The 8,447-nt window shown below is 45.1% G+C and overlaps 1 pseudogene; it reads right to left on the bottom strand.

Moving 5' to 3' along the window:
• Positions 1–6,680: 6,680 nt before the first annotated feature.
• Positions 6,681–7,922, bottom strand: LOC105079961 (small ribosomal subunit protein uS2-like; annotated as a pseudogene).
• Between the last annotated feature and the right edge of the window lie 525 nt (positions 7,923–8,447).

Raw genomic sequence — 8,447 nt, 5'->3', positions numbered from 1 at the left:
GATTATCTGCACTCTTCTTACTTAGTTGTCTCATGTGGGTGGATAGGGTTAGGGATCCATGTGCAGAGTCTGGAATCTGGCAGCTTACATGGCAGGGCTGTCCAGTGGAGGTGGTGTATAATGAGGTACTCTGGGCAGCTGGAGGGGGGGGGCGCACCCACGCTGAACTAGCCTTAGTCCAGGAATTTCAACCCTACAGCCCTCACTCTCCCCTCACCACCTCTTCCCCATCCTCCCTAGTCCCCATTCTCTCTCCCTTATATATTTATACTTCTTCAGAGGACATTATATGTCAACGTTCGTGATCTTCACACAACCCCATCCGGCCGCCAGGCTTCACTGTTCACTCTTGGCAACCCCTCACCAACCTCTCACCTGTTTCCTGAAGGCAGCCAGCTTCCTGAGGTAAATTGTCAGTCCACCCGAATCAATGCTCAAGTGCAGAAATACAGAGCTTTAGAAAAGCAGGTCTCTGTCGTCTTTGAAGTTTAGACCCTTCAAAGTTACCACAAGCCAGGGAATTCTAATTCTAGTTATGATACTCTCAAATAAACCCATATGTGACCTACAGATTCTCAATGGATTTTCATGAAAAAAAGATTTTAATTCACTTTAGCTTATTCTGTCTAGCTACCTTACCATGTGGTGCTTTTGTTGGTAAGAGGGTTAGTGCAAAATGAACTCTGTTTGAAGATAATAAGTTCACCTTTAAATGCCATCTATTTTTTGTTTTTATCTGACAATCTCAGGTATTCAGGTTTAAAAGATAAGAGTTGGAAAACTTCTCAGGAACTGAATGATGGTCTATATAACCTGGCTCCCATTGTCTGTCACAAAGTGAGTCAGCCTTATTCTAGGGTTGGGTTAGCAGCCTATTCAGCTCTTGCCTAGACTCGAGTTCTCCAGCTTAGCCTTAATCAGTACTGAAGGTAATATGAGGGGTTCCATTTACTACTCCTTGGTTTTACGTATCCCTTTGTTCCCAACTAAGCTGGGGAAGGTGGGTACTATGTACTGGGGGCTCTCAGGACTACAGTGTGACGACATTACACAAATTCATGCAGGTATCCCTTCCTACTCATTCTCACAGTTTCTCCAAACCCTAGAATGCTATCCACTAAAATTCTTCCTGTCTTCCGAGATCCAAACCAAATGGCATCTCTTAGGCAAAGCCTTCCCCAGTTCTCCCAACCAGAAAACATTCTCTTCCCCTCACTGAGTTCTCTGAATTTTTAGGCTCACCTTCCACCTTGTATTGGTTATTGTATCTCATTTCTCAGTGATGTGTAAATGCCATGTCTTTACCTCTTTTCTGTCACACTATGCCATGTATTTCTCTCTTTTCTATCACAGATCTTTCCACATAGTAGTTATTTTGAAAAATACTTAGCAGATGACTGAATGACTATAAAATACCACTTACCCTTGGGAAGTTGATTATCTAATCAGGGAGTAATCTGATTAACCAGTTATGACATGTGCACATAAAGATAGTTAACAACAAGAGAGAATATATAAAATACTAAATGCACTATCAGCACACTTTTTAGGAAGTCACTTATCTAGCCTCAAAAATTCTGAATATACCTCAAGACAGGAGTTAAGTGAGAATGGTCTGTAATCAATAAAATAGATTGCATAAAATTTATGCTTTAAAACAGATAGTCTTTATAAATGGGAGAATCTCTCATGCCATCACTAAAGACATCATTTACCCTTAGTTTAAAAACATTTCTAATAAACTTCATCATCTGATTCCTAAGCCTACTGTAGATTAGAAACACATTAAAAGAGGGGACTGCAAAGGGGGGTCATTGTGAAGACTGTTTAATTCCAAAACTCCTGCCCTTTTCTTTACCAGTTACTCCTCTTAGCACACTACCACATCACAGAATTCTGATGATCCCAGGTTATAAGGGCTAGATAGACATTCTGTAGATAGTACTCTATTTAAGAAGACAGGGAAGATGTTTAAAAAAAATAGATTTCCATCCAAAGTGTTTGAAATGTTAAAAAGTGCTGTTTTTTTAAACCATACATGATATCACTTATATGTGGAGTCTAAGAAAACAGGGGGACACAAATGAACTTATTTACAAAACACAGGCAGACTCACAAACGTAGAAAACAAACTTATGGTTACCAGGGGAGAAAGGGGGTGAGAAGGGATAAATTGGAAGTTCAAGTTTTGCAGATACTATTATGTATAAAATAGGTAAACAAGGTCCTACCATATAGCACAGAGAACTATATTCAATACCTTATAATGGCCTATAATGAAAAGGGATCTATATATATGTATGTGTGTGTGTGTATATATATATATATATATACATATATATGTATGAATCACTGTGCTGTACACCAGAAATTAACACATCATAAATCAACTATAATTCAATTTTTTTAAAAAAGGGAGAGGGAAGTGCTGATTTTTAAAAGTCCATCTTCTGTAAAATCTACATATGTGTAATATCTGTTTATGTTTAATAATGCCAGTGAGGAGGTGATAAAATATGGGTTATTAGTACCCAATGGGAGAGTCACACGGGCCTGGATGGTCAGGGTCAACTTGTCTTGAGGACAAGGAAAGAAAAGAAGGAAAAGAGGACAAAAAGAAGTGGAACTGGCTTATCTCAAGTGCTTAATATATATGAGTTGAATAAATGGGTAAATAGTCTTTCTGCTTGGAGTCTGGGCAGGGGTGTGCAGGGAACAGTGTCTGGAATATAATTAAGGGCAGTGAGCAGAGCAGCTAAGCTCAAGATAAGGGCTGGTGCTGAGACACAGGATTCAAAATTGAGTGTATAGGATTAGAAGATAGAGAACTTTGAATCCAACACTAGTGTTTAAACTTTTTGAAACAAGCTAACAACATGATAAAGTATTCATTCGTCCATTCATCCATCCATTCAAAACCACATGCTTAGTACCTAGGAAAGCCAAGCAATGTTTGGGGGATACAAAGCTAGATAATGTAAAATTGATCTCTGATTCAACAATTTAGTCAACAAATATTTACTGAGCCCTTACTATGTGCCAGTCACTAGTCCAGGCTCTGGGGATGCATCAAAATAGGCAAAAACTGCCCTCATGGAGTTTATATTCTAGCCAGTCGATGATTTAACAAGTGCTCAGGAGAGAACAAAGCAGGACTGGAGACGGGGGGGGGGGGGCACTTCACTGTCCTGGAGGAGCTCGGCTGCTGGGGGAGGCTGCTGCTCAACAAACCCTCCCAGTGGAAGAGGAGAGCACTGGGACTGGGGCCAGAGCAGCCTGCAGAAGCAGCGTGGCCTCACCTCAACATGACCATGGGAGCAGAACTTGAAGGATGAGGATTTGACAGATAAAGAGGGAGGAAGCATTCAGGGCACAGGCACAGAAGTGTCACAGAGCCTGTCCGGGGAAGCCGTACCTGAAGGCGGTGTATAGCACTGAGGACCTGGCAGAGAACAGGGGTGAGGGTGCGCAGGGGGCGGTATGGAACTGCAGGTCTGGAGGGAAGAGGCACCGCTGGTGTCAGGAAGGAAGCATCGAAGTGGCAGGGCTCCCAGTGGCCTGCAGGCAGGCAGTTTGGCTAGGGGAGAACACGGGGGAGGAAGCAGGGCTAGGATCGGTGGGAGACAGGTTGGCACAATCTGGAATAGAGGGGCAGGGTGGGAGCTCAGAGGGCTTTGTATGGTGAGCTGAGAAGTATGGGTTTTATCTGGTTGGCAATAGGGAGCCATTGAAGATTTTTACTGAGAGGAATAAGATGATCTGACTTTACCGTGTGGAGAGTGGCTTCTTGAGGAAAGAGTGAAGTCAGAGAGACATAGGGTGTCTGAACTGATGAAGGGGCCTGAGTTCCTGCAGCCTTTGCAGGTAAATTTCAATCACAAATGGGGAACCAGGAGGAAGAAGTTCAAGGAGAAAAGGCAAGTTCAGTTTTAGGCATGTGAGTGTCAGTACCTTTGGGAGGTACAGGTGCAAACAACAATAGGTCAGGCTTATGGAGCATTTATCATATGCCAGCACAGTGCTAAAGATTTTACAGATCTTATTCATCCCTCACTACAGCCCATGTTTTGGGTATTGTATCATCTGCATTTTACGGAGAAGGAAACTCAGAACGGTTAAATATGTTGCGGGCGATCACACAGCTGCTGACGGGTGGTGGCGGGGGCAGGCTTTGACCCCAGATTGGCTGATCACAGACGTCCCCTCTTTAATCCATCAGCTATACTGCTCCTTGGCACTGTGGGTTTAGAACTCAGGAGGAGGGAGGCTACTGGTGATGAATTTCGGAGCTGACATGTGGTTGACAATGCAATAGAGAAAAGAGCAAGCAAGAGAGGGTAGAGACACGTAGGCCATGTCGGGCAGAGAGATACGACAGGGACACTCAGAGAAGACAGATGACATTGTTGTTTTGTTTCCAGTGAGGAAACCCTTAAGCCTGTTTAAATACCAGGGAGAAAAAAAAATTTTAATTTCAAAATTTAAGAAGGGAGGGGTGGAGGGGAGGGTGTAACTCAGGGGTAGAGTGCGTGCTTAGCATGCACAAGGTCCTGAGCTCAATTCCCAGTATCTCTGTTAAAATAAATAAACCTATTACCTCCCCACCAAATAAATAAATAAAAAAAATTGAACCTAATTACCTCTCCCACCCCCAAAAACAAAACAAGAAGAAAAGAGTACCTTGGGGGACAAGTGCAAGGACCAGCCTTGTAAAGGCGCAGACAGAGGCGAGCAGACAGGTGAGCACTGGGGGTCAGGGGCATCTCAGTATTCTCCATAGAGCAGAAACAAGAAGCACTGACAGGAGATGGAGTCGGGCCAGAGAAAGAGGTGTATCTGATGGCTTCTCCGGGGCCCCTTGAGAATATGATTGCCACTGGGATGGAAATCACAAAAATATACATTCTCTTTTTTTTTTTTTTTTTTTTTGCAGACAATTTGATTGGACTTACAGAATCTGAAGGCCTCTAAGGAGTCCCAGACATAGTACTGTCCACAGTCTCCTCTGTGTCTAAGAAATGTTATCTTTGATAAGTTTGAGGTGAGAGTGGGATGTCCAAGTAGAAACTTGAAAAAGCAGAGGACAAAGTGGGACCTTCTATTAAATAGCTTCCCTGGGCTGTGGACAAGAAAGCAAGTGCACTCTACATAAAGCTGCTGGGCTCACAGGGCCCTAAACGAGCAGCCCTGACCCATGGACCAAGTGTACTAACCACCCTGCCCTCCGTGGGGCCAGGCACTGGTGCCTGCCCTGCTCTGCAGACCTGGGTGGGCAGGCCCAGAGGCTCTCATTACCTGGGGAGGGCCTGGGAGGCTGTGCAACATCTGATAGAGCTCAGATTCCAGAAGCAGGATGTTGCCAAGGCTTCAGTCAACCCCTGCACTTCAGCAGCCTTGTTATCAGTGAAAAGGAGAGGAGCCAGGGGGCAGAGAGCCTGCGGAAGACACCAGTCAGTGCACATGGCCTTGGGGCTCCTAAGTGTTCCCGGGGCGAACCCACTTGCCTGGGCAGTGCAAGGGATCCCACTCAGGGACAGTCGTGGGCGGGGATGAACTGGTTAATAATACCCTCTGGGGCTTGGAAGTTTCTTCTTTTCTGTTGTTTTTAATCTGGGGAGTCATCATCAGTAATTCATTACCTATTGATGAGAAACACTTGAATAACACCCAGCATCGCGCGTTAAGCTAATTACTTGGACAAACACCAGGTGGCATTTTTCCCTAAGGGTGAACCGGCCTCTGGCACCGCTGGCCTGGGCCCAGACTCCCGGCTGTGGAGCAGACACAGGCACAAAGGAAGGCCTTGGCTTCTGGCCCACAGCCAGGTCAGCTCTCTCCTGGAGTCACAGACGGTCTGGGTGCTGTGGAAGGGGAGGGCCAAGTCTGGACATAGTGGGACAAACCATTACTCCACCTCTGTGATCAGATGTGTTAACATGCCTTTTTCTGTATTTCTGATGCTTTGACGCCCCCGGAGAGTCTGTCCCCCTCAGAGATAGCTAATTCCTAGAGATAGTAAAGACTCACAAGTGATGCTTTTCATATACAAACTGACCAATTCAGGGCCTATACCCATCCTCCCCTATCTGGCTCTCACACCCTTGACCACTAGCCACCTGCCCTAATCACCCCAGGGTCAGGTACCAAACAGGTAGAGACAGCCCCTCTACCCTAGAACCTGCTGAAATTATTCAAAATAGCAATTCTAAGCCTGCTTACCCCGCCTCACTTGTTCCTTCTCACAAGAAACAGCAATAAAGGCCCTTGCCTCTGTTTTCTTCCTATTCTCCTGACCTCCTGGCTGACGCTCGTGCTTCTCTGTGCAGCCCTGTGCAGTGGAGTGTGTCCCTCCTCTTGGGGACAGTCTTCTCCAAGGCCATTGTCTCCTGATCAGTTGGCCTTATCATACCTGAATAGTAATAAAACCTACATTGAAAAACAAGGTTTCTCTTGAAACAGTGCTCATTTGTGAACCATATAAATGACCAGGCAGAGAGAAGGAATTAATATTTATTGTGTTCTTTACTATGTGGCAGGCATCGTAGGACTAATTTTTCATCTACTGTTTAATAGTGTTTTCCCAGTAACAACCGAAGTTGATATTTGACAAAATTTCAAATAGTTCAGGTCTTTCCCGAGATCACAGAGGCTAAACCATGGCCTCCTGGTTCCCAGCCGGGTTCCCACTGCACGGGCCAGAGATAACTAAGACAGACTTCGTCTAGCTCTTACTTTATTCCCTCTCCCCTTCCCTGATTAATGACCACTGCCCATCCACTACCACCTTTCTTTCTTTCTACTTTTCCATCTATTCATTTATTTGTTTATTTGTTTATTTATTTGAAACTGTTTATTTTCCATCAACCTGTTTCCATTTGCAGAGTTTATGGAAGAAAAGCTGGAGATCTCTCTGTGGTTGTTCCCACCTATTCAGTGGCCTGAGCAGTAGGGCTGCCGACCAGTCCTCTGGCGGGGTGAGCACCCCTGTCTTCAGCAGGGGCTGCTGCTTGCCTTCAGACCAGTCTGCGACCACGGGATTAACAGCAGTGAACTTGGGAGTTGGAGCCATCCACTCACCCTGAAATTCCAACTTGGTCACAGCCTTTTTGGCTGCAGCCTGCTTTTCCTTTCCAATCTCTTTAGGATCTCTGTGGAAGCAGAGATCAGGCGCCACCTCCCATGGGTGTCCACGGGAGATGGTGCCGCGCATGCACAGAAATTCACAGGCCAGCATCCGCTACATCAGACCCTCTGAGCGGGCTCCCTTGTTGCTTCACGGGATGGCAACGTCCACACAGCGCAGAGGAGAGTCTGTGTTGCAGGGAGCCATGGTAGGCGGGTTGATGTAAGAAGCCTCTGTGAGAGGCTGGTGGGCAGCCCTGGGATCAGTAACCACCGGAAGTCTTGGCTCCCGGGAAGCTGCCTAGGCTGGGTTAGAAAAGGTTCCAGGAATGGAGCACCCACAACAGGAGTGATGCCAGTGGTGGCAGCAACTTCAGCAGAGCTTATCGGCCAGGTTCCTGGAGGGTATGGCACCGACATCATCTGGGTTTGCAATGACAACAATGGCACGAGCTGCCAATGGGAGCTTCTCCCAAGTTCTCTCCAGGCTTATGATACAGATGCCATAATTTTCCTTTTGTGGATGTACTGCCCCATTTGGAAGTCAAGGTTGCTGCCACCTAAGTGGGTTCTTGCTGCAAGGAATATGAGGACAGTCTTCTCCTTCATGTGCAGGACATTAAGGGCTCTGGACATTGTAAAAGTTTCCTGTTAAGTTCTGATGAGAACACAGAGCAAAGCCTGTCTGGGTAGGACAGAAAGGCCCTACCTTTCCCTTTAAACAGAAAAATTTTCTTGGCAGTGGTATTTGTGTGTGTGTGTGCGTGTGTTTTCATCTAGGTGAAAATCTGAAAGACAAATCACAAATTCCGGGACATAATAAACTTTCTTCTTCTAATTACAAAAACTTTAAGTTCTGAATTTATCATTATTTTTACATTTCAAGTTCAATAATATAATTTCAAGTATGTACGTTGTTTTAAATGCTTTTTTTAAAAAAACACCATGACCAAGATAGAGTAACAGGTCTGGATTTATCCTACCATATGAAATAACTATCAATTCAGACAAAATATATGAAACGAGATTCAAGAAATTGGACATCAGGAACTAGAGCACAGTGGTGCCTGAAATGCCGAAAACCAACAGGGTAACCCCCATCATTGCCTCACTTTGCTGCCTAAAGAGAGTTTTCAGGCTGTAGTACAGGGAGGGGAACCAAGTAGAGCCTAATGGGCTCCCTGCTTTGAAGAGACAGAGCTAGGATTTGAGGAAACAGAATAACAGAGACGCAGATAAAAACAATTCTAGAAAAATACAGAGGCTCCCCTCAAGTATTCAGTTGTAGTGTTCAGTGCATGTGTGGGAGGAAAGAATCCCTTGAA

Source organism: Camelus bactrianus, chromosome 9 (assembly GCF_048773025.1).
Source record: "Camelus bactrianus isolate YW-2024 breed Bactrian camel chromosome 9, ASM4877302v1, whole genome shotgun sequence".
NCBI lineage: Eukaryota > Metazoa > Chordata > Mammalia > Artiodactyla > Camelidae > Camelus > Camelus bactrianus.
This window is presented reverse-complemented; position numbering and strand designations above follow the sequence as displayed.